The 25,278-nt window shown below is 46.6% G+C and overlaps 1 protein-coding gene across 1 annotated transcript in view; it reads left to right on the top strand.

Annotated features, from left to right (window-relative positions):
• The first annotated feature begins 3,739 nt into the window (after nt 1-3,739).
• LOC119166661 (tigger transposable element-derived protein 6) overlaps nt 3,740-25,278 on the top strand; it is a 49,184-nt gene continuing 27,645 nt past the window's right edge. The window contains exon 1 of the transcript XR_012888778.1: nt 3,740-3,991. The gene's annotated coding sequence lies outside the window, so the exon portion shown is untranslated. The remainder of the gene's footprint in view (nt 3,992-25,278) is intronic.

Raw genomic sequence — 25,278 nt, 5'->3', positions numbered from 1 at the left:
GACTTCTTAATAATCAACTTCCCCCTACCATTTTCCCGTCTTCTGATCTTGTTATTTATAGTAATACCCGATTTGCACTAAACAATAACTTCCTTCTACCCAGTATACGTACTAATTATGGCAAACAAACTGTTAAATTCACTTCTATCTCATTGTGGAATACTCTTCCACTTAACATAAAATCTATCAGTTCATTTCATCAATTTAAGAAACAGTATAAATTGTATTTGCTTCATGCGGACTAACCATAAGACTTACTGCTTGTTTTATTTGACGTATGCTTTTGTTTGGTCTGTTTTTTGTATTTCTTTTTATTTGTTTTTTTTTATTTCCTTTTATTATTTAGTTTTGTATATTGATTGTTAAACTGTTCTATCGCTTTTTTTTTTTTTTTGTACTTCACACCTTTATTTTGTTTTCTCTATTTTTTATGCGCTCAGTTGTACGCTTTGATTTATACTTACGCTCCTGTTGCTTTAATGTGTTTAATAACTCATTGCATTTGTACAGGAGGTCCCGATACAGTCACTTGACTATGGGACCTCCTTCTGTATACTAAATTCCTGTCACTTGTACCGAATTTATTTACACGACCTAAATTTGTCTGTAGGCGCATTCTATCGCCCCCCAAATAGTGATCACACATTCTTCGAAAAGCTGAATGAATTCATGTGTTCTAGCAGATGTGACACAAGCAATGTGTTGATAGCTGGAGACTTTAATGTTCCGTCCATCGACTGGTCCGGTGATTTTCCGCAGCCACTCGTCTGTGCGGCGGAACCCATTGTGGACCTTATGCTCTTTCATAATTTAACGCAATTAGTCAAACAACCCACGCGCATTCAGAAAGACAAGAGCTCACTCTTGGATCTCTTTATTGTTAGCCAGAGTATTGCAAGTCGAAACGTTGATGTACAAGTAATGGAAGGAATTTCAGATCATAAAATGGTTTTCTTGTCGATCCCTGGAAATCGTATCATCAAAACAGAGAAATACCGACGGTCGGTTCCAGTTTTTTCACGTGCTCAAGATGTGGACATTATTGACGCTCTAGACATGTCGTTTCCAACATTCTGTTCCCTTTACGAGTCAAATGATTGCTCTGTCGAAGACTTGTGGCACTTTTCTAAATCACTTGTTTTGTCGTGCATTAAACAATTTGTGCCCTTCAGAGAAATTTTCAGCCATAGGGTTAATCCATGGATTACAAGAGAAATAGTGCGTATGGGACGAAAGACAAAAAAATTAAGAAAACAGCATCGCAAGTCTCCATCACTAGCTAACAGTGAAAAACTTGTGTCAATGCGCAAACGCCTTCAAGAAAGCATTAAAAAGGCTAAAGAATTTTACCACAAAGTAACTATGAAAAATTTTCTTCTCTCGTCTCCTGAAAAATTTTGGCGCTATTTTTCCCCAAATAAGAAGTCAATTTCTAACATTGTAGTTAACGGGGAAACCGTCACTGACCGACTCACCATTGCAACGTCTTTTAACGACTTCTTCTGTTCAGTATTCACGAAAGATGACACAATTACACCTTCAGTCAACCAGTTCGAGAACATTCCCCCAATAAGCAACATTTCGATATCCCAGGAAGGTGTCCTTTCTCTTTTGCTTCAAATTGATCGTAAGAAAACACCCGGAATAGACTGTATTGATAACCACTTCTTGGTGAGGTACGTTGAATGGAGCTCACATTATCTGCATCTTATATTTAACAAATCCTTATCCCAATCTAAGATCCCAGAAGACTGGAAATACGGTAAAATTACGCCTATACCTAAATCAAACACTCCACATTTGGTTACTTCATATAGACCTATCACCCTCTTGTGTACAAGTGCAAAAATATTGGAACATATTATGTTCAAGCACTTATCAACATTTCTAGATGAAAACAAACTTATTGACCCCAGGCAACACGGCTTCCGAAAAGGTCTATCTACCGTAACACAACTATTAGAAACAGTACATGAACTCGCCAAAACCCTTGACAGGCAAGGTCAAACAGATATTATTTTTCTAGATTTTGAAAAAGCGTACGATCGCGTGTCGCACCAAAAGCTGCTCTTAAAACTTCAACCCATACTGAAGAACGATACACTTCTGTCATGGATAAAAAATTACTTAAATTTAAGACGACAATGTGTAACAATTGATGGTACGTGCTCTCCAGCAGAGACAGTTATATCCGGTATACCTCAAGGTTCGGTGCTTGGGCCACTTTTCTTTCTTGTGTTCATTAATGACATAGTACAGGATATACCAGTAAAAATTAGACTATTCGCAGATGACTGCATCCTCTATCATGAAGTTCAAAGCCGCTGCGACCAAGTTCTTTTGAATTCTTCTTTAGCGAAAATACAAACTTGGTGTTCAACGTGGCAAATGAGTGTTAACAAGGCTAAAACGGTAGCCATGTCAATAACGCGTAAACAGCATCCCCTAAGCTTTCCATATTCCATAGATAATCACACTCTTTCCGTTGTAGAAAGGTACAAATATTTAGGCGTAATTATTACCTCGGACCTTAGATGGAATGAACATATTTCGTATATTACAAATAAAGCCATGCGTAAACTTGGATACCTTCGAAGGTCATTGCGAAAATCAACCAAGGAAATAAAGTTACTGGCTTACAAAACTTTCATTAGGCCCTCCCTCGAATATGCATCAGTTATATGGGATCCGTACACAAAAAGCAACATTGATAAACTAGAACTCGTTCAAAGGAAGGGCATCAGGTTTGTTCATAATTGCTATCGCTGGCAAGTATCTGTAACTTCATTCTTGGAAGAATCAGAGCTGGATACATTGCAAAAGAGACGTCAGCTTGAACGGCTCAAGTTTTTGTACTCCCTTTATCATGATAAGCTGGCAATAGACAAGAGTAATTTTATCGACCTGGTTGGTAAGCGCTCGACGCGATCACACCACACGAAAAAGATAAAGGATTTTAGCTGTAAAACAGACACATTCAAAAACTCCTTTTTTCCGAGAACAACGCGTGAATGGAATCGACTTCCATCCAATGTAATTGATTGTACTACACTAAATTCTTTTGCTAAAGCATTGTCAGATTATCTGTAATTTTTTCGGTATCTTGGTCGTCACTCCGCTTTCCTAGTATCGCGACTTCTGCAAACTGATATGTGATTGTGAAACAATAATGTTGTTCTGATGTTTTTTTTTCTTTTTTTGTTGTTGATGTTGCGTGTGTCACATTGTAGCTCTGTTTTGTTTAGCGGTGCACCTCGGTCCAGATTTCTCCCGCTCTTTCCAGTCATGTCTTGTATATTATTAATAGTTTTTATCAGTGTAGGTCTGGCTTGGTACCAAACAAGTTGTTAAAAGTACCTGCTGTCACTTTGTTGATTGCGTAATTGTATATTTTTTGTTTTTATTTTTTTTTGGTTCCCGCTCATTGTTGCGGTTGTTTTGTGGACGTATTTGCGTATGTTCTCGCATTCTTTTATTTGTTCTGCCCGCTCCTGCCAAAGGCCTTTTTGAAAGGCCGGCAGTAAATCTGAAAATAAATAAATAAATAAATAAAAATCACAGAAGCACAAACACTGCGAAAACAGCCCGCACGTGCGTCGAAAGCAGCCTGCAAATGCAAGCGCGCAAGCAGCGCAAGTGCCAGGCAAGGGTTGGCTCGCGTAGCCCCCGTGCGGAGACCGGTGGAACTGTACGTCGAGACTCCTCCCCTTTGTTCTCGCCGCCACTTGCCGTTTCGGCAGCTGAAGGGGAAGGTCGTGTTTACGCGCGCTCCTCAGCTGTTGGTTTCGTGACTCGTGCTTCGCGCCGGGCGTGCGTAGTCCACCGAGGAGTGCGGTCGCTTCACCGGTGCTTCGTGCGAGTACGCTGTCCGTACTCGCGCGCGCCGCAAGCACCGCCGTGCCCGTGGTTCAACGCGTGTGCCCTGTGCCTTTTCTCTAGATAACCGACATAGAATTTCGGCCACTGCCTTCTAGCCTGCATCGACTGGTTGGTGAGTGATTCTTTATTACTGTTGCGGTTGCTTGTGCTCGACTAGTGAGTGTAGCGACTAGCGCGGCTCATCGCACCGCGTGTGACGACAGCGGTCTCGAACACGTGCGGTCTTACTTTCTTTTCAGACTTCGTTTTTTTTTGCAGAAACGCGAGTGTCTGTTTTTAGGAACGCTAGCAATCTTTAGGAACGAGCTTGACTTTTCTTTTCAGGCTCTTTAACAGTCACTAGCTGCTAGTTGCATTTAACCCGCGTGCCCTGTTCTTGTGTTTCTAGTGACGTAGCGCGCGCACTGCTAAGGCTTGTTTACTTTCAGCGCGTGTTCTCGAGCTACTGATAGCACAAGTAAGGCGGGTTTTTGATCAGGTATCGCGAGTGTGCTTTGTGCCTAGCGTTATCTTTTTCTTCAGGTGGGCGTGTGCGCTTTCTTTTCAGGACCCCGTGCGCTGTTTTCTTTCAGCCTAGCCTTCTTCGTGTTTTACAGGGCGCTTTTTACTTATCGGGAGTGTGTTCTTGTGCCTCTCGGCTACTTTTAGTGTGAGTACCGTTGGTGTTTGACTACTCCTAGCAAGTGTACCTTGTGCCAGCGTTTACTTGACTCGTTTTTAGCCCTTGTGTGTGTGCTTGTTTGCGTTCTTGCCTTCCACTCAAGTGCGTGTTTTTTGCCTCTGGGCAGCGTGTATAGTAGCGTGCTCGTTTTTTTTTTTTTTAGTGCACTACATTACGTGTAGTGATTTCAGTGACTAACCAGTGCTTTTCCCCTCACAATAACCACCGGCTCTGCCGAGAAGTGTTTCCTTTTAGAACTCTGCCAACTAGTGGTGTAAGTGAAAGTGTGTGAGTGTTTGCGGGTGAGTGCGTGCACAACCGACAGACCTCAGTCGGCTCCCTTGCACGATCATGGACGACCGGGATAGGTACCGACCTTCCGAGGATGCGAAGGCACTAGCGCAAGCTATGATGCCGCCGCCAGGAGCACTGCCGGCCCGACCTGTGCGAAACCCCAGGCACAAACGTGGCGCAAGTTTTGGTGGCATTCCATTCGTCCAGCTGGAAAGCCTGCAATCTTGGACTCTACAGGAGTCCAGAGACAACATGGTCATGGCATGGAAGACTGCTGCCGCAGACGCTGTTCGACGTTTGTCGCAGGCCTCGCGCGGAGACTCCATGTGCACCAGTGCCCCTGCTGCTGAAGAGGAGATGGACATGTCCGCGTCACGGAAGCGTCCCCGCCCTCAGGATAGCAGCGATGATGAAGCGGACACACGGCGCAAGCTGGCCCAAGGCAATCCTCAAGGAGAGAGTAACAGCAGTGCCGACAGCTCGGATTCTCGGCTGTTCTATGCCTCCCAACACACCGAGGATTCTATCGACAGTTCTGCAAGCAGCACTACGACTGGGGTGGCCTCGGTGATCCAAGTGGACCCCTCTACTGTGGCCACGGGCCCTCCAGGCGTACCTGCCATTGATGCTCCTGAAGAAATGGACGAAGCACTTCACCACGAGACCGTGTCCCCTCACCCTGCCGCGGCTTTCCTGAAGGATGCCACAAGTGCCAACACCACTGGGAAACCTCGGAGGAAGAGGAACAGGAATCGGCGTAGGAGGAGGACTGTACCAGCCTTGCAGAGTGCAGCGGTTTCCCCACCCTCTTCTGGGAGCCAGTGCAAGCAGACCACAACCACGGGGCCATCCCCCACGCCCCTTACTGCCCTCAGACGTGCAGCTGCCCCTACCACTGAGACAGTTGACCATGAGGGATTCCAGACAGTTCGCTCTAAGGCTGCCCTTCGTCGTACCAGGAACCTGACATCAGCAGCCCTTCCTGTAGACCCTGCGGTGAAGGGGACAGTGCTCTACCGGCCTGCTTCTGCTGGAGGCTCGTTCCGGAACTGCCCCAGACTGACCATAGCCCAGGCACTCTCGCTGCACCCGGGAGTCGCTGCGATCCGGGTGAACCAACACCGCAACGTGGTAGCAGTGGACGTGAGTTCCCAGGAATGCCTTGTCAAGCTCTTGGCCCTCACAGAGCTCAAGGGCATACCAGTGACCGCCAGACAGCCTGCAGACCGCCGAACCAGTATGGGATTCCTCCACGGTGTGGACGGCGACGCTGCTGACGAGAACTTGCTGTCCGGACTCCAGTCGGCTGTACGGGTCCTTTCGGCATCTAGAGAAGGCCGAACCGTCACGCTGCGCTTCGAGGGCCCAGTTCCCCCAGACCACGTGACACTGTTCCGAGTACGCTTCCCAGTCCGACCAGCCAGACTACGGCCACTCCAGTGTAGGCAGTGTGGCCGGTACGGCCACGTGAGGGAGACCTGCAACTGGCCAGACAGCTGCATCCGTTGCGGCCGGTCTCACCCAGGAGAGTCGGACTGCCAGCATCTCCGTTGTGTGAACTGCGGGGGCCCTCATCGTGCTGACACACCAGACTGTCCTCGCGGGCAGGAGCAGAGACGAGTGGCTACCATCATGGCCTCTTCGGCCACAGCCCTCTCCAGACGAGCAGTCGCGGCAGTTGTGAGGGAAGAGACAAGGGAGGTTCGGTCCTATGCCAGTGCAGTGAAGGGCCACGCGGCATCAGCCAGACCAACCCCAGCACCAAGCAACCTCCGCCGGCCAACCCCTGCAGTTGCAACCAACACTCCAGCTGAGCCTGCAACCCCAGCTGCTCCTGTTGACCGACCTCCTGCTCAAGTCTGCACACCCGCAACCGCCACTCCCAGGGCCCAGACTGCTGAGACCTCTGCCCCGACACTTCTAGTGGAACAACTTCTGGGCCCCCTTCTGCTCTCCTTGCAGGCAGTCGCTGCCTTGCTTCCACAAGAGCACCCGCTTCGTGCCATCTGCCTGCAGGCAGCGGCTTGGCAACAGAACAACCAGCATGGCTAGTCCTCCCACCAGGTAACGTCAGCCCCGACGCCCGAGCGTCCTCCAGTGGAACGCCCACTGGCTGGGACCACGGAGAGACGACCTCGCACAACACCTGCCCCACAACGACTATGACGTCCTTGCACTCCAGGAGGTCTACGCCCAGGCAGAGCAGCTCCGACTTCCAGGCTACGTCGGCTACAGCAGCCGGACGAGCTGCACCCTGACCGACTGCAGTGCTGCCCCTTGCCTGGACGACAACCACCCACAAGGACCTTCCCGCTGTGCCATCTACGTCAAGCGGGACCTGCTGCAGGTGGAGGTATTCGTGGCCGACCTGGCCGGAGGGCCCTTCGAGTGCTGCGCCGTCCAGGTCCGCCTCGACGGTGTTGACACTGCGGTGGCCAGCGTCTACATCAGACCAAAGGAACCTTGGGACCCCGGGTGTCTTCGGCAGCTTGCGCACCAACTAGGGAAGGACTTCCTGCTGTGTGGAGACGTCAACGCTCACCATCCAGCTTGGGGCGGCCGCAGGACCGATGTACGAGGGCGAGAGGTGCGAGACGTCCTCTTGCAGCTGGGCCTGGTGATCCTGAACACGGGGGCCGTCACCTACCTGCGTCGCGGAGCAAACAGCACCACCACAGCCATAGACCTCAGCGTGGCTACGGAGGGTTGCCGGTACGCCTGGACACCGTTCCCGGACACCTGGGGTTCGGACCACCTGCCCATCCTTCTCACCCCTTACCGAGGCAAGGCCCCCAGGGATCGAGAGTACCGGGTGGTAGACTGGCGGGTATACCGGCAGCTGCTCAGGCAGGACACCGGTGACAAGGACCTCATGCAGCTGGTGGCTGACAGTGCCCGGACTGCAACTGTCGCTGTTAAGGCGCAGCAAGGGCAGCCTGTTCCAGACATCCGGCACCTAGCCTTGAGAGCAGCACGGAGGCGGGCAGAACGTCAGGCTCTGAAGAAGAGACAACCAGAGCTCTGGACAGCGTTCCGGAAGGTCGACGCCGCCTGCAGACGCCACGCCCGAGCGCGCAGGAAGCAGGGCTGGGTGGGCGTCTGCGCCTCCATCGACCGATCACGGGATGGCACCAAGGCCTGGCGCCTGCTGAAGTGCCTGCTGATGGTGCCACGGCCGTTCAACCAAGTGATGTCCCTGGCCGTCCACCTTTCCATCCAGGCAGCGGACCTGGCAGAACAGCTGGCCGACCAGTTTTCTGCGAGGGACATTGCCCAGCTGCCTGCTGCATCTCCCCTTGCTGCGCTGCAGTATCCTGACACTTGCCACCATCCTGGGTGGACAGCTGCAGAAGTACAAGAGCTGTGCTGCGAACCCATCAGGAAACACGAGTTGGAGGCTGCCCTTGCAGGATCGAAAAGACGAAGTGCCCCGGGAGCTGATGGTGTCACCTTCCAGATGCTCCGTAACCTGGACGGAGCTGGCTGCCAGCACCTGCTCGAGTACTACAACGTCGTCTGGAGCAGTGGAACCTACCGGAGTCATGGCGCACTGCGGTCGTCGCCCCGATCCTGAAGCCCCGGAAGAAAGCCATGGCACTCTCCTCGTACAGGCCAGTCTCTCTCACCTCGGCTCCCTGCAAGGTGCTGGAGAAGGTGGCCTTGGAGCGACTTGAGTGGATTGCTGGCCAACTCGAGTTCTTCCCGGAACAACTGACTGGCTTCAGGCGCCACTGGTGCACAGCTGATTCCATTTCCGACGTCGTCGCCACCCTTGAGGATGCCAAGAGCTGTGGTGACGTGGTCATGCTGCTCCTGCTAGACGTGGAGAGTGCCTTTGACAGTCTCCCACACGAGGTCGTCGAGACGTCTCTGGACCGACTTGGCGTTCACGGGTGCCTCCGCAGCTTCGTGACTGCCTTCCTGACCGGCAGGACCTTCCGGGTTCGAGTTGGCAAGGAGACCAGCAAACCCAGAGACATCACCGCAGGTGTACCACAGGGCTCCGTGCTGAGCCCCTTCCTGTTCAACCTGGCGATGGCTGGACTCCCCGCTTCTCTTCCGACAGGCACCAGGTTCGCGGCCCGCTGCTCTGTTTACGCCGACGACGTGGCACTCTGGGCCCGGGGACCGAGGCGGTCCATTCCAGCCATCAGGACGTCACTGCAGGCGGCCCTGGATGCGGTGTCCGCCTTCCTGAGTGGCATCGGACTCAAGGTCTCCGCAACCAAGACCGAGGCCCTGCTGATCCACCCGCTGGCCGCAGCACGACGCTACGTGAAGCAGCTGAGAGTGGGCAACCGCAACCTGCCTTGGAAGCTGACAGTGAAGTACCTGGGGCTCACCATCGACCACCGTCTCACCTGGGTCCCAGCTGCCAAGGTCGCCTGCACACAAGTACGGCGAGTCCAGGGAGCCATCAGCAAGCTGCAGCAGCGTGGACATGGCTGCTCGACCAAGCTGGCGCTTCGACTCAACCAGGCTTCAGCGTCCTCAGTCCTGCTATACGCCTTTCCACTGGTGGACCTGACGCCTGCCAGGAGGCTGGACCTGGAGGGACATCACAGGAGAGCAGTGAGGGCCGTCCTGGGGCTCCCCAGGTACTCCCCCGTGGCAGCGACCCTGGCCGAGGCAGGAGAGTGGCCCCTGTCTCTGCACATGCTCCAGCGTGCTCTGGGGCACGTAGACCGCCTACACCGTGCCGCCGACGGCAGAACCCTCCTGGAGCGACTTCGCAGCCAGCCGAGGTCACGGATGGGTGGTCTCTGTGCACTCTACCACCAGATGGTCCCGGACCCGCCAGTCCCGGTGGCCCCTCCACCACCCCACCACCAGCCGCCTGAGGTGCACCTGCACCTGGACGGGGTAACCAAGCGCCGAACACCTGCTGCAGCACTGCAACAGGTCGCCGTCTCCAAGCTCCAGCAGCAACTGGCAGGGCGGCTCCAGGTCTTCACCGACGGATCCGTCATGCCAGACGGTTCAGCGGCGGCCGCCTGCGTCATCCCATCCCGGGCCATCAGCAGGCAGTGCCGACTGCCCTTCCCGGCGAGCTCGACGGCTGCGGAGCTGGCAGGGCTACACCTGGTGGCGGACCTGCTGGCCGAGGACGTTCCCGCTCAACCGGTCGCAGTCCTTTGCGACAGCAAGGCAGCCCTGCAGACACTGGCCAACCATCGCCGTGCCGGGCTCACGGGGAGTCTCCTGGCAACCAAGTATCGGGCCCTAGCAGCAGCCGGGACGTCAGTCTCCTTCCACTGGCTGCCCTCTCACGTGGGCATAGCTGGCAACGAGGAGGCGGACACGCTGGCCAAGGCAGCACATCAGCTGGGAACCCCCATCACCCAAACCGTGGCGGTGAGAGACTACTCGCAGGCCCGTATCAAGAAGCTCCTCGCCTCAGTCCACCCAGACCAGAGGGTGGCCAATGGGCGGGGACCCAGGCGTCTTCCTGAGGCAGGCCTAACCAGGAGAGAACGAGCCAACCTGCTGCGGCTGCGAACCGGATGCGTGTGGACTGCGGCCCGACGCTATATCAAGGGATGCAGCGCCTCCCCAGCCTGCAGCCGCTGCGGCGACCCCGAGACCCTCGAGCACCTCCTCTGTGCCTGCCCTGCCTTGGCCCAGGAACGCTCGAGGGTCACCACAGCCTACCGGAGACATGGCCTTCCTGCCACCACCCTAGAGCACCTACTGTTCCCATCTCGTCCCCATCTACCAGCACTCCGGAGCCTGGTGGAGTTCCTGGACGAGACGGGAATCGTGGCCTACCGCTGAGGATGGGGCCCTTGCCACCCCTACCTTTGCTTCTGAACTGCTGCTTCTGTTGATGACGACCGCTCCACTGCTCAATTAATCTTTCCTCTTCTTTCCATTTTTCTCCCTTTTTCCCTTCCCCGCAGGCACTGCGCCGTGCTCCCGACCGGGTTGCAGAAATTAGGTGCCTTTTCTCATCTTCTAACCACTACCACCACCACCCACTGCGGAGGCCGTATGAAAGCGCGCGCGCCGCTCGCTCTCTAGCCCGGCCGCGCATTTGTAATCTGCAGTAGGCTCAACGCATGGCAACCGAAGCGGCGCCCTATTGGTCACACTCTCGCAGAGACGCCGCCGCGACGTGCGCCTAGCAACGGCCTCCGCGCCGTACTCTCGTTGCCAGGTTGCGCCGCCGCCCTGTTGCGCCCGCGAAACACGCCGGCCTCAGCCGGCCCGGTACCTACCAGTTTGGGCCGGCCTCAGTGCGCGCCGACTGCGCATTTTTACGTGCGGCATGTTCGGCGCCTGCGCGTTGTCGCCACTTCAAGGAAGCCAATATGGGAAACACGACGCTCCGTGCACCTTTGTTTCTGGTTGGAGCAGTTCGGAAAGAGTTGCAAGTGTAGTTTGACTGTGATGCTACTAAGGTACTGTACCACCGAACATTAGGGCTTATGGTCCGCCTGCCCGTCGAGATGTGTAAGCGCGTTTAAACTTCATCGAGGAACGACGAGGTACCGCACATCACAAAGTGGAAGTATTGTAGGAACATTAATAAGCAATACTGTGTTGTGGGCGCCTTCCGCAGGCAAACTTCTGTCTGTCGTGAGCACTTGTGTTTCGCATACGTGCTCGTCAACAAGCTACCGCATGCGAGTGCCCGCGCGATCTGCAGAAACTCGCATTTATCTTGTGAGATCAAGCTACGTCTAGGTAACGCGCTTGCGCTCTCTTGCCGTGCACTTTTTTTTTTGTAATAAACGCCCGGCGTCATAATCCAGGCCAGCGTTCTTTTCTTCTCTAGGAATTAACTTTTCTTATGTGTGCGCTGGTGTGAAGCCAATAAAACAAGCGCGAGAGAGGCGGCATGCCGCTTGAAGAGCTCCTTTCAAAGGATCCTTCTCAGGATGGCCGACATTCTCCTCGCCATGAGTCTATCTGACAGAACGACTGTCCAGTGAATTAAGGATGGTAGGTGCGCAAGTATTCTTTTTCAAAAACAATTTGTGCCCCAGAAAGTTTTGTACTAAAAGTGTATTACTGCATGTATGCATAAAGTGCATGCATGAACTGAAACTCCTTCCACCGAAAGCTTTAAATTTTAAGCAATTTGTAGCCATAAGACAATTCTTCAACATCTGTATTAGAAGATTAAGCAAAAATCTTTATGCTATAATATTCAAAATAACGTCACTTTTAATAAAACTTTCAAAACTATGTAAGCACAGCTTAGCCATTTGCTTCAGGATATGCTGGGCATCCTTCTATGTTCCTTCTTACTCAGACTTTTGAAGATTGTGCGGTTTTGCGAACTGCGCCCCATTGGTTTTAGCAAGTGGTTTTCAGCAATAAGCGTCCTAATAGAAAACAGTTTTGGCAGCTTAAAGGAAACAATATGCCTGCGTGTTTGTCTTAAGCTACAAACCGTATTGTGGCTGTTTTCTATTGCCTCTGATGCTTCATAACTTATGCATTAATTTTGGTGACTAGGAGTACGCACAAGTGGAATGCGTACTCCTAGTCGCACTAAAAATGAAGACACAAAGAAGGCACACACACGCACACTTTTGGAGTAGGAAGACCTAGATAATGGCGGTTCAGCACGGGGTGCCCAGTGCAACCAATAATCTTGTACCAGTGATATGCCTAACAATGTTGAAGATTTTATGAGCCGGTTGGGAGAAATAGAGCAGAAAGGAAGCTAACACTGATGAAAATAGCAGATGTAATTAAAATAAATACTTTCACTTGTAACTGGCTATTTCTTTACATATGGTGCATATTTATTCACTTCAAACAGTAAATATCATTGACAATAAGCAAAACAGTGTGCCACAAACAGATATTTCTTCATATACAAAACCTGTGCTTTTAGTAACTCACTCAATGCATCTTCCAGTCTCTCAGATGTTTGATTGCTTTTTTCTCACCTTGGGTAAGTCAGTGGCATGCTTGAGCAGCTTTTATTTTTATGTTAAAAAGCCTTTTAAAAGCAAAGCACTTCTTTAAGGAACAAAGGCACTTTGAGCATTTATATCTATCTAGAGGCCTGCATCTGGCTGTTATCGAGCTCACCTCCTTAACTTGGTATGAACTGAAAAAGGCACAGCAGAGAATGACAATATGACGAACATGACTGTATGGTTATGACATGTATGGTTATGACATGTAACTGTATGGTTATGCAATTTAAATGTGAGCAATTTAAATAAAATCTGGCACTGGCAGCATTGACCAAAATAATACAAAGAATAACAATCGGTAATTCTGCACAGCAGTCAAGTATTTTACCACAGAGCCACGGCATGTCTTGACACAGCTTATTGAAAAAAGATTCTATACGGGCATTATATCAGTGTAATGTTAACTATGGCTGTAGGGCCGGCACTGTAGTCTGATTAAAAGGTAGTAAACTTGACATATGTGTACTTAAAATATAGCTGTCATGTTGGGTTAATGCCAATTGTGGCTCCAGGGTGGCCTCCACTTTTGTAAGTCATAATAAACATTTCATATGACTCGGCAAGCTACATTCAAGTGTTGCTCGACCACGTAGGAATATGCTAATGAACAATCTTCACATTGTCGTACCATAGCATGCACTTTGTTGTGATGAAACTGGCAGCTGTGCTGTAAGATTAGTGCCGACGTTTCAGACCATAAGTTACCCTCTGAACTCCTGTGTAGTTAACGTTTTTGGTAAGTCCTTGATGAGCACGAAACTGCTAGATTTATCAAAACACATTCATTCATGCAATGACACTTGGCTCAATGCCAAATATTGCATCATGGGCATAATCATTATAGACTACTTTGGAAGAAACAGATTTCCACAATGTGTGAAATATCCTTAATTTTCCTTCCCGAGTTCTTTTCTGTATTTTTTTTTCTTCGTGTTTAACCACCTCTGTTTCTCATGTGCAGTTCTTGATTATTTTTTTAACTTTCGAAAGAGCTCCAGTCAACGAAAAACAATCTCATTTTATTGTACTCTTACAATTGATACCGTGTTGGCTTTAACAGTTAGTCGAAGGAAACTACAGCCTTGTGATAAACATTGCTATATCTTTCACTACACTAGCCTGTTCATTGTTAGTGTTTTCTCATCATTTCAGACAAAAGACATCGGTAAAAGAAGGCATATTTAAGACAACGCATAGCACTGTGATGTCTTGAATGTGGCTTCTTTTGTTGGTGTCCTTTGTTTGCGCTACCATCAATTGTCATGCTACCATACCAACTAGCCCAAATCACCATCCTCACAAATCATAGTATATGCATAGTGAACCACAATTCCCAATTCAGAACACTTGAAATAATGTAGCACAAGATTTATCAAAGCACTCGCTACATGTGTATGCACTTCATTTAGATGTAAAGTGCATCAGATCTTGTACTGGCATCAATGTCTTTTCTTGTCACCTGCAGTATCATCCCTCTCGTTTGGGTCGGCCTAATATGCTCTACGAAGGAGGGCACTTTATGCTAATGAACTTCAACTTCTTAGCACTACCTTGTTTTGTGCATTGTTTCAAGTCATGGATTTATGTAACAGGGTAGCAACAATCACAACTGTGCGTATTTCTGATAGTTGACAGTACTCATAACAAACAATCAAAACCCTCAAAAGCTTCTACCTTACGAGTTACAAATTTGTGAGGAGGGCATGCAACTAGCACTTCCAATATTGCATTAATAATGGTACTAATGAAAACAAATGAAGAAAACAAAGCATGAAGCCATCAAAAGTGTTTACAAGATTCATATTACCTCCTTTAAAAAATGAACCATGAAATAATGTGGCAACTTGGCATGCTATTGCGCTGCTATCATTTGGGAATCCCATACTGGCACTTTTTGACAGGAATATACACATTTCTGTGGAAACATCCCTACGTCAATCACTTGAATTTCATGCTTCATAAATTGCTCATGATTTTAAAGGAAAAGTTAAGAGATGATGATAACAGCTGATATTTTTTGCATAGCTGTCTACCGCTGGCATGCACAATAAGGAAAGAAATGTTTAAGATTGTGTGGGATTTTAATCTGGGAAATCCACGTGGCAGTCAAGTGTTTTACCACAGGGCCACGCTTGTGCTTGAAGCTACTTTTCAAAAATATCCAAATCAGGTGTCGTATAAGGTAACGAATCCCATCAACACAGGTTATATAGTGTGCTAGAAGAATAAGACAACAAGGTGCCATACATGGCAAGTTACTTAACAAGTGGGTGATTAAAGCTTCCCAACCATTACAAATGGCTCATCCATAATTTTTTCATCAGCTAGAGCATCAACAAAGCGCATATAATGCCTCTTCAGTGTGTATTGGACCTCGCTTCTCCTTAAAATCATTATGTAGAACGTATTTCTTACGTTGCCAAACACAGATTTGTTGCATGCGTTTTTCTGTTTGATGTCTAATCAAAGTGGACAATTTAGTAATTAAGAATAACTGTTCATTCTACCAGATGCCATTATTTCTAGTATGAATCCAGGTACTCAAGATCAAATCATCTGCTCGAGTCTTAGTCAATTCCCCTGAGTGGCGTGGTTTCAATCATCGAAGAAGCATAATTTTCAAGATTAACATCTGTATTATTTCAAGTACCACATATTTTGCCACACACTTGTAACTCCTTGCCTAAGTCACATTTTTCTGAACCAAGTGCGTCGGAAAATTGGGAAAATTCAACTCGTTTTTCTGACCCAAGGTAGCTGCCATTTTGTTTATCCCCACATGTGTACAAGCAATCATGAAACTTGAAACGACTCCCACAAGTTGCATGCATATACGAAATGTGTTAAAAAAAATAATGTTTTTCACTAACACCTTCACTGATTGTGGTACCGGGGTACAACATTTTAAGCATTGCTTCCCTTAAACTATTCCCCTCTACTGGCAATACAGTGTTTCAATGGTTTCTTATATTTTTGGAAAGCTTCTTGGAACGCATTGATGGCCTGCAAGTATCTTCTTGTATTGTCCAGGACATTCTGTATGGTTTGGAAATTGCATCTGTTAATGTAGGTTATGTTTGGAATAAATAAAATGAAATTTCATGACATTAATTTGTTCTAACACCCACTTCGTCAGCAATTTCTCCAACAGTCAATAGGGATATCCTCAAATCACTGTAGGAACTCTCAACGTGGTCATTATCTGTTTATGTACAAGGTGGTCCAGGCTTGGCATCGTTATCGATCTACATTATGTCATTATCAGAATGCTTGAACCACTCGTAGCACCGAGTAAAACTCCTATAATGCTCCCCCGTATGCTTGATGAAGCAACCAAATCTTTATGTGAAAGTTTTCCCAAATTTTCGCTGTACTTCACACACACACACACACACATTGTTCTTCCAGCTCTTTGACATTTGGGCAGTAATTCAAAGAAAAGCTAGTTTATGTGCTCACTTTAGTGGCTGTAGCGTGCAAACCAAAGGTCAGAGTGTAACAGGGCTAATGACAGTTTTGCTTGAAACCTGCCACTATGTGGAATTAGTAGCTGCAGCCCGCTCCTTCTGGTAGTTGGCGAGCTATCAGAAAAGTTCAATACTTTTTACAGCAAAAGCTGTTATGTCATCACAACTCGGGTCACGTGCAGTTGTCCGCCACTGCCATCGGTGTCCTTAACCACATCGCTCGAAATTAAACCTAGCACCAATGACACAGTGGGGCTCGAACCCGGGTCCGCTGGGTGCCAGCCCGGTATTGCACCACTGAGCCACACCGGTGCTTGGGACTTGTTGGCAAACTTGCCTTAGGCAGGCTTAATGTCAAAAAAGCAATCGCGTTAATATGACTTACAAAGCGTTTTAAAACAGCAAAAGAACAACCAGTCGCCACACAATGCGAATAATGTAACGAGTGGGTAATCCAATACTCCAACCAATTACAAAAGTTTGTTCTTGTTCCCCTAATAATTGTGGCACATACCCACTTCAGCCATTATTCCTCATCGTCCTCAGCCACTGCATGAACAATTGGCTCAAAATACCTTGCAAGTGTTTAGCGGATACACGCTTCTCAGAAAATGATGAAAAATAGCATAGTGAATGTCGGCCTACTACCAAAGAAATTTTATTATTAGTATCCTAGTGGGTATCATGCATCTTTGCTTGCAGTAGTTACCCAATGAGCGTTTTAAAAGGCTCTGAAAGGCCGCTCTTCTAGTTCTTGCTGTGACTGTGCTCCGTCTTCTGTGCAGACCTGGCATTTTTTTTAACACAATTCATACCTCCTGTTGTATCCCTCCATATTAGCATTAGATACCAGCAAATCATCACCATTCATCATTTTTGAGTTATCTTATGTGCACTCTAGGTCAAAGGCTTCTGCCAATAATATGCAACTAACCCTATTCTGTGGGATCTGGTTTCACTTTATGTGAGTGAACTTTCATATTTTGTGACTTTATCAACCCGCTGCCATCCTTGCCTATGGCATTCATCCCTTGGTACCTATACTATAGCTCTAACTGACCTGTGGTTATCTGTCCTGCACAATGTTGAACACAAAGACCATCTCAAGTGCAGTTAGATTAGCAGAGTTATTTCAAGATTTGGAAAACTTCGAGTGGAATATAATTGACCTTAGAGATATTAGAACTGGAAAGACATACATCACTAATGGGCACACTGCTACAGAGGGCATTCCAATAAAACAGTGCGGCATGGGGTTTCTAGTTCACAAAAACATTGCCGGAAACATTCAAGAATTGCATATCTCTGTTTGGCCTTTACTATGAAGAAGCAGTAATAGGCAAGTCTATTGAATATGCAATGCAAGAGAACTATACTCAGTACACCATAGTCATGAAAGACTTCAGTGTGAAAATAGGAAACAGAAAGGTGAGGTGATGAGCTACAATATTACCATTAGGGTTGATACTGGGACTTCATCTTGGATCAAGTAGTGCCATATAGTGGCCAAAAATATCAAATCGAATACTAAAGGTTTTATTGACAATTAAAAGAAAATCAAATTCGCTCATGCCCTCGAGCACACAGCACGGTAAGAAACTGCAGTCGAACACATTGTCATGAAGAAACAAAAGTCATGCCTCATTACAAGTCTTCAGGCTCTCGTCCTGATCTCATGGTGTTTCCAGCAGCCAAAAACCTGCGATTGCTGGCCACCTCAGAAGATGCGAACGCATCAGAAAGCAATTTTTGTAATACCTGTATAAAGTGCAGTTCAAAACTCCTTCCAGTATTTCAAACCTTTCTTTCATTCACAAGCTCAGTGAAGTAATTTTCAGTTTCTTGACTAGAAGATGACTTTTTTTTTGCTTGCAATACAACAGTCTTCCAGTATGTTTCCTGCCTTTTTTTGCTGGAGCCACGACATGCAGGAATGGCATAATCTCATTGAAGGGAAACATGTGCTGGCTTTCAAACCAGAGTATCAGTGAAAGTTTTAAAGCCTACTGTAATGACTTTCGCATTAGTTTCAGGGACACCACCCTAACAGAGTTGTGCAATTAGCCTGTGTTTAGACATTTTAGATATTTTCCTGTATTTGAAAGTTGAATCGAAGCACTCAATTTTAATTCTAAACATGAATATTCACACACCCTGAAATAATATACATGCTAGAAGAATGAAATGAACTCTGCATAATAAGCACCTTTTTCTGAAATTATATAAATAGGAAGAGAATATGGAAAGCCCTCACAGAGAAACGGAGTCGTAGATTTTATATAATCCTGGGACCCAGGCAATGCACATGAGAGAAGTTAGGGGCAAGGTAGAATGTAATTATCATAGGCTGGTGAGGGTAGCCCTCAATGTGAGAAGACCAAGAGCCAGTTTATTTATTCATTCAAAATACCTTACACGCCGATAGGAGGACATCAGTAACTGAAAGAGAGATAAAAAATACAAGGAAAGAACAGTAAAACAAAGACTACAAATGGCAAAGGGCAACAATGTTACACAATACTAACATGTAATGAAATTGGATTATCACTGAAAGTCTACTAAAAGTTTTACAATTACAGTTAGATGCAATACGATTCAAAAGACTGTGATTTGAATATGCAATCGCCTAGGTTGTAATGACGGCTTAAATGCCTGCGTGTAACCATGAGTGCACATGAAACTAAGTGTGCTGTGAATGTGCCAAGACGTGTACACAGGAGGATAAAGCAGCACTGAAATTCATCACAATACTCTACCAGTGAAAGAGACATATAAGAGCAGTGATGTGGCTGGGTCATGTCATGCATAGTTTATTAAAATTAACTAGAGGGGACTCTGGCACTGTGATCATTCAGCGACCCTGGGAATGATGGGTAGTACACAGATTTGCCTACTCTTCGTACTTGCGGGTGGCGAACCCCACTTGGCCTTCATTTATTGCTGGTTTCGGTTTTGTTTCAAAGAAAAGAACAAACTTTTTTGAACTTCATGACTTGATTTGAAATGGTAAGCCTAGAAGAATAAGGTGGTGAAGTGCCATCACTGAATATTTGCTGATTTTTTTTTTGTGAGAAGACAGCTCCAAGCCACACGAATCCAGAAGTATGAAGATTAGACGAATCCGTGTACTACGCATCATTCCATGCTCACTGATCCGCCATGCATGGTAGTTCCCATAGACACTATCGCCAGAGTTCTCTCTAGTGTATATTTAGGAAACTCTATGGTGTCATTTCAATGTCATGTTTTATTGTAGGTGAATCTGCCTGCCCTATTTGTAATGGCTTCCAACATATGAACTAGATAATCTCGTTATGGTGACCATGTAGATGAAGCATACTCTAAATGTGGGTAAAGATAAGATATAATACTGCATATACATTAGAAGATGCATTGCACAAGTTTCTGTGGAGGTAACCTGCAGATTGAGAAGCTTTTGCTGAGATAGCTGCTACACGCCGTGGTATAGGATAAATCTGATGAAAGGCAAACACAAAGGTATTTATTTCTATAAAGGGGCAGCTGAAATAATGGTATTTTTAATCGTACAATGAGTGAGTTCTGCCGAGTTGCACTCTACCTGAACATCAGGTTAAGGTCATTTGAGAAATGAAATTATCATCAAAAAGAGAAAATTATATCAAAAAAGAGAAAGAAAAACTAGCCCATAAAGTAATACTGCAATAGGTGATAGACTTGTTGTCATGTAACTAAATTAAGGATGAAAGGTCGGTGGGTACGTCCTTAAAGGGACCCTGCAACACTTTTTTTAGCATTGTCTGAAAACACTGCTGATCGGTAGTCGCAGCTGATCACATAAGCCAAACATTAGAGCGCAGCATGCAGTCTGAAATTCACAATTAATTCTCAAAGTCAGCCAGTAATTGCTCCCTCGTCTCTCTACAGGTGATGCCTTATACCTGGATTACTGTGTCATACCCGAGTCCACAGCCATTGGCTGATTTGAGCATCATAGACTATGCAAATACTGTGGCCACTGCAACTGCTCCTATGTGCCAGCGCTTGTGCTCTCCCTGAAAGTAGCCATGCGTTTTGAGAAAAAAGGAAAGTGCTCAAGGTCATGACGTGCGCTGACAAAAGGGTGCATCGTTTTGTCCCCTTGTGTCCCTACCCAAGTTGCCTTCAGTGCACTTGCTTGTACGAAAAGAGAAACCGCTTGAAGTATTCAGCAAATTACTCGAACTCCGCTTATAATCGGCATATTTTAAAAAATATTTTGGCACGTGATTTGTGAGGCATCATGACCAACAGTGACACCCATTTCAAAAGTGTTGCAGGGCCCCTTCAATGTATATTAGAAAGAGTAACCGACTTAGCACACTGCCTTGGGCAACACTGCAGGTGATGTCGAAAACATTAGACGAGATGTAGCTGACCACCAAGAATGAAAGCTTTTGTAGCCAAGATGGTGGTAATGAAGGAATACAAAGGACAGACAATATAGAAATCAAATGGTAATTAGTTTGAGTATCGAACGCACAGCGAAATTAAAGAGGGGGCAATTGTTTCGATCGTTTGTGTCTAGAATAAAGTGAATATTAGTCATGAACCTAAATAACTCAGTGTCACATGAATAACCTTTTCTGAAGCCATGCCGACTAAGATAAAGGTTATTTGTTATAACCACTAAGAAACTGGCCTACTTAGGTAAAATTAGGGCAAGAACTATTTGCCGAGATCGACTAGCGTGAATCCAGGATAGCCCTTAAAAAATAGTAAAATGTACTAGAAAATGGAAATTATAACGACATAGAGAGAACGAACGAAATGGAATGGTTTCTGTAGCAGCAATGGTGCACAGAGGTAAGAAGCGAACTAAATTCTTCCCAACTAGAAAGAGCTTAATAGAGGCAACACACGAAGTTGACAAAATGAATGCATAAAATAAAATTTGTTGAGCAAACAATGTTAGTCAATAAGAAAAAGAGAGTTACATAACCACAATGCAAAAATGGCAGAAGCAGCAGCAAAAAAGAAAAAAAATGGCAGCATCAAAGCATCTAGAAGAAAAATGTTAAGTCAGAACCAAAATGCACGCATGAAATATATGATGGGCAGTGACAGTGAAAGTGGCTGAAAACATACTCCACTAAGCTGCAGACGACCTGACTACAGTAACCTGATTGAGTTGTTATTTCGCAGGACGTCTGTATCAATGCTAGAGCCTTTTCGCCGTTAGTCGTGGCCGAGCGAGAAAACACAAGTTGTCAATGGCTGTAGGCGACATAGACATTAGGAAACACGGAGGTCTGTAAAACAAGCAACCACGCACTGCAAACGCACCGTTTCAAGGCGCTCATGTTGTTTTTGTGTTAATTTATCTTGACTCGCATTTTGTCTCCAAAGCTTGTGCAAGTGTAAAAAACAAACTTTTTTTATGTTACGTATACATTTTTGAAATCCTACACAAAATTAAGAACAGTAGTTATGTAATAAAATAAAACGTTTTATAATTTTAAAGATTATTGTGAACGTTAGCAGGTAAAAGTTTGAAAGTCTGAAAATAAAAGCATTGGCATCATCATGGACATCAACAGCAAAGTGCAGAAAATGATGGCAGTACGTAAATACGGCACCTGCGTACACTCGCGGAAGACTCGTGTGGCGTTTGTACATACAAATTTGCAGTCATTTCGTGATTTATTGTGCAGAAATACGCTTCTGATAACTAGGTAATGTTTAGCATGAGTGTGAAAATAAACAAGTGTTTGTACAAGCTGATTTTGGAGCATGGAGCATCTTGTACAAGTTGTACTAAAAGGAACGGGCCATTAGGGATTCCTTGAAGGCGCACTCCGAGAACAAGAGTATTTTGTCAGAGGTACGTTTGCTAGGTGCACGTCGCAGTGGCGTTGATGGAAGCATTAACTGGTCAGCAGTAGGTATTACTAAGCAGCGACTGGAGTATTGGTGGAGGAAAAGCAGAGAAGTCGATAAAATAACATCCCAGCCAAGAGTAGCGGCAGGGCAAAATTAAAAAGACATCCGAGTTGAGGGACAAAATTTAAACTCGAACTATTAAGGTAGGCTAGATGGCGCATGCCGTCACCCCGATTCGAAGGGGAGGCCTTTAATCATCATCATCATCATCCATGCGAGAGTGTGACCAATAGCGCGCCGCTGCGGTTGCCATGCGTTGAGCCTACTGCAGATTACAAATGCGCCGAGCCCGGCCGTGGTTGTGAGAACAGTCGCACCCTTGATATTTCGCCTCGCGTACGCTACGTCACCACGCGTACAGCGGCGCCAACCAACCAGAGGCCGCGATGACTCCGAATGCTGTGCTTAATGGCCGCCGCTTCGAAAGCACAGCCGAGTGCTAAAAGCAAGCATGAAAACTACTCCAAACGTTCCGGAATGACCGCTTCGTAATCTAGAACGACAACGAAACGACGAACGACTGCGAGTGCTACCAGCGTGACGCGGTTTCGTGCCGAGTTCGAGCGACGCCGACAAATCCAGCGAATGCCGGCCGGCTATGCTAGCGCCGGTCCCGAGTGCGATCGTCGGCCGAGCGAAAGGAGCATGTCGGTGTCCTTGTGCTTTGATCTGTGACTTTCTGTGCTAAAAACGAGTGTAAACAGACTTCGGAGGTTCGAAGGTTTGAGCGTGAGCCCTCGCCTACCGCGGAGGTTATTCAGATCGATGTCATCTGCATCCAGCGCAGGCCTCTACCATCTAGTTCGTATGAACCAGCACATGCCAGGCACATCGGCTGAAAAAACTCTACGGTAGTTTCCGTCGCAACATAGACACCATATACGACGCCCGAAATATCGCGTAGTTCATACGGAGGAGTTTTTATCTGCACTGTGTTTGTTTTCAACATCGGTATTGATCATCGCTGAAAGCGAACCTCGCACTAGCCAACACATTTTCGTGATGTGATTGATTGATTTGTGGGGTTTAACGTCCCAAAACCACCATTTGATTATGAGAGACGCCGTAGTGGAGGGCTCCGGAAATTTTGACCACCTGGGGTTCTTTAACGTGCACCCAAATCTGAATACACGGGCCTACAACATTTCCGCCTCCATCGGAAATGCAGCCGCCGCAGCCGGGAATCGAACCCGCGACCAGCGCGTCAGCAGCCGATTACCTTAGCCACTAGACCACCGCGGCGGGGCGATATTTTCGTGATGTGAAAACGTACGTACTTATATAAGTGTATTCGCGAATTGTATGACGCGGAAACATTCGTTGGCTTCGGTGCTAATCGTTTTCGTCTGTTGCCAAGCTAATAACAAGCGTGTGCTGGTTGGTAGCAGTGAGATGTCACTTCGTGTCGGGTACCAGCGACGCTGACACATTGAGCTGTCAGCGGTCTCATTTCCATTCACGTACAAGACACAAACTCGAGCGTGCGTTGCTGTGGTGATCGAAAACGAAAGTTGCATGATTAAGTGCTGCTGGTATTTCCTGCTATTTCACTTCTCGCTTCTTCTGCTTCTCTGCCACGCTCAGTAGCACATACGTTGTTTGGAGGCATTCTAACACACACATTCTTAATTTATAGTTCATTCTGATACTCATAGCTATAGGCATACAATGGCGCTTCTCCGTCATTTTACAGTTTACTATAACATAACGCGCGTTCTGTTTACAGCTGGACAGATAACTGAAAACCTTGTGAGAAGCACCTGATTTGAAATCGGCTGCACGATGACACTATTGTTGGAAGAGAAGATCACCACGTGTATGCACAGAATGAATGAAGGTGCACTAGTATGGTACTGCACTTTGTATAGAAGAAATGCAAAAAGTACCTCATGTGACTTATGAGATCTTTCAAAGCTGTGCATGTATTTATCTGTTCCTCCAGACTGTAATGAGCTGAAGATGTTCGATGGTTCCGACCATTGAATATTTGTATGTTTCCAAAGAGTCCTTCATTTCTGTTCATTTTTTTAGTATATGCATTAACTTGGATTATATATACGCATGCACTTAAGCATATTCAGTTTAGTTCTGTTGGAAAACTTACCAAAGCTTCTGTACGGTGTTCTGGTGCAATCTTTTGATCGGTATCTGTCCCATCAAAAATTTTTTGCATGCTTTATTGCATTATTAGGTATTTTGACAATTGATGACAAGTGAAAGCCACAGTGCTTGGCTGTAATCTCAAAACCAATGTCTGTCTCATCAAGAAGTGTCAGATGCATTTTGTAGATGTTAAGGATATTTAAACTATCAGCAAAGTGCTGAAGTCTTCAACACAGCACTGATCCGCAATCACCGCCCAGCTTAGAAGTCATTTGTAGAACTCTCTAACACGTTCAAATAAAGTTATCAAACACTGGATTGATCTACTTGGTTTGACTCCTAATACCACTGTGTCTGACTTTTTGGAGGCACTTGTATTATAATAATCTCCTATTTCTCTCATTTATTACAGGGGTGCACTCAAGGGTAGTGTTATTTGTTTACCTTGGCACACTTAATGTGATATTACTGTTTAAATCCTTTCATTTTGTATATATGTACGCCACTTTTGCAGTAGCCTCACAGTGAGCAGCGGTATTTGAAAATAAATAAATATACCATCCGAAAGTGTTGCGCGCTGTGCTCGGTTCCAATCTGGTCACTAATATCTGTTGCATCATGATGTGTCGGGTGTGTTTTATTGCATTGGAGAACATTTTGGCTGCCTTCCATGAAGGGTTCAGTTCCAGTATTATGACCGATATCTGTGACTTCATCAAGAGTTGGGCGTCATTTGTCGTTTTAGAGAATACTTTGACTAAAGACAACGTCCAGAAGGCTTGCATTAAGGTTTCAGTTCTAATATGACCGATATATGTGACTTCATGAACAGTTGGGTGTCGTTTTAGAGAATACTTTGACTAAAGACAACGTCCAGAAGTCTTCCATACAGGGTTCAGTTCCAATATTATGACCGCTATCTGTGACTTCATGAACAGTTGGGTGTCGTCTGTCGTTTTAGAGAATACTTTGACTAAAGACAACGTCCAGAAGTCTTCCATACAGGCTTCAGCTCCAATATTATGGCCGATATCTG

Source organism: Rhipicephalus microplus, unplaced genomic scaffold (assembly GCF_043290135.1).
Source record: "Rhipicephalus microplus isolate Deutch F79 unplaced genomic scaffold, USDA_Rmic scaffold_16, whole genome shotgun sequence".
Lineage (NCBI taxonomy): Eukaryota > Metazoa > Arthropoda > Arachnida > Ixodida > Ixodidae > Rhipicephalus > Rhipicephalus microplus.
The sequence above is the reverse complement of the archived record's forward strand: the minus strand, read 5'-3'. Positions and strand labels throughout refer to the sequence as shown.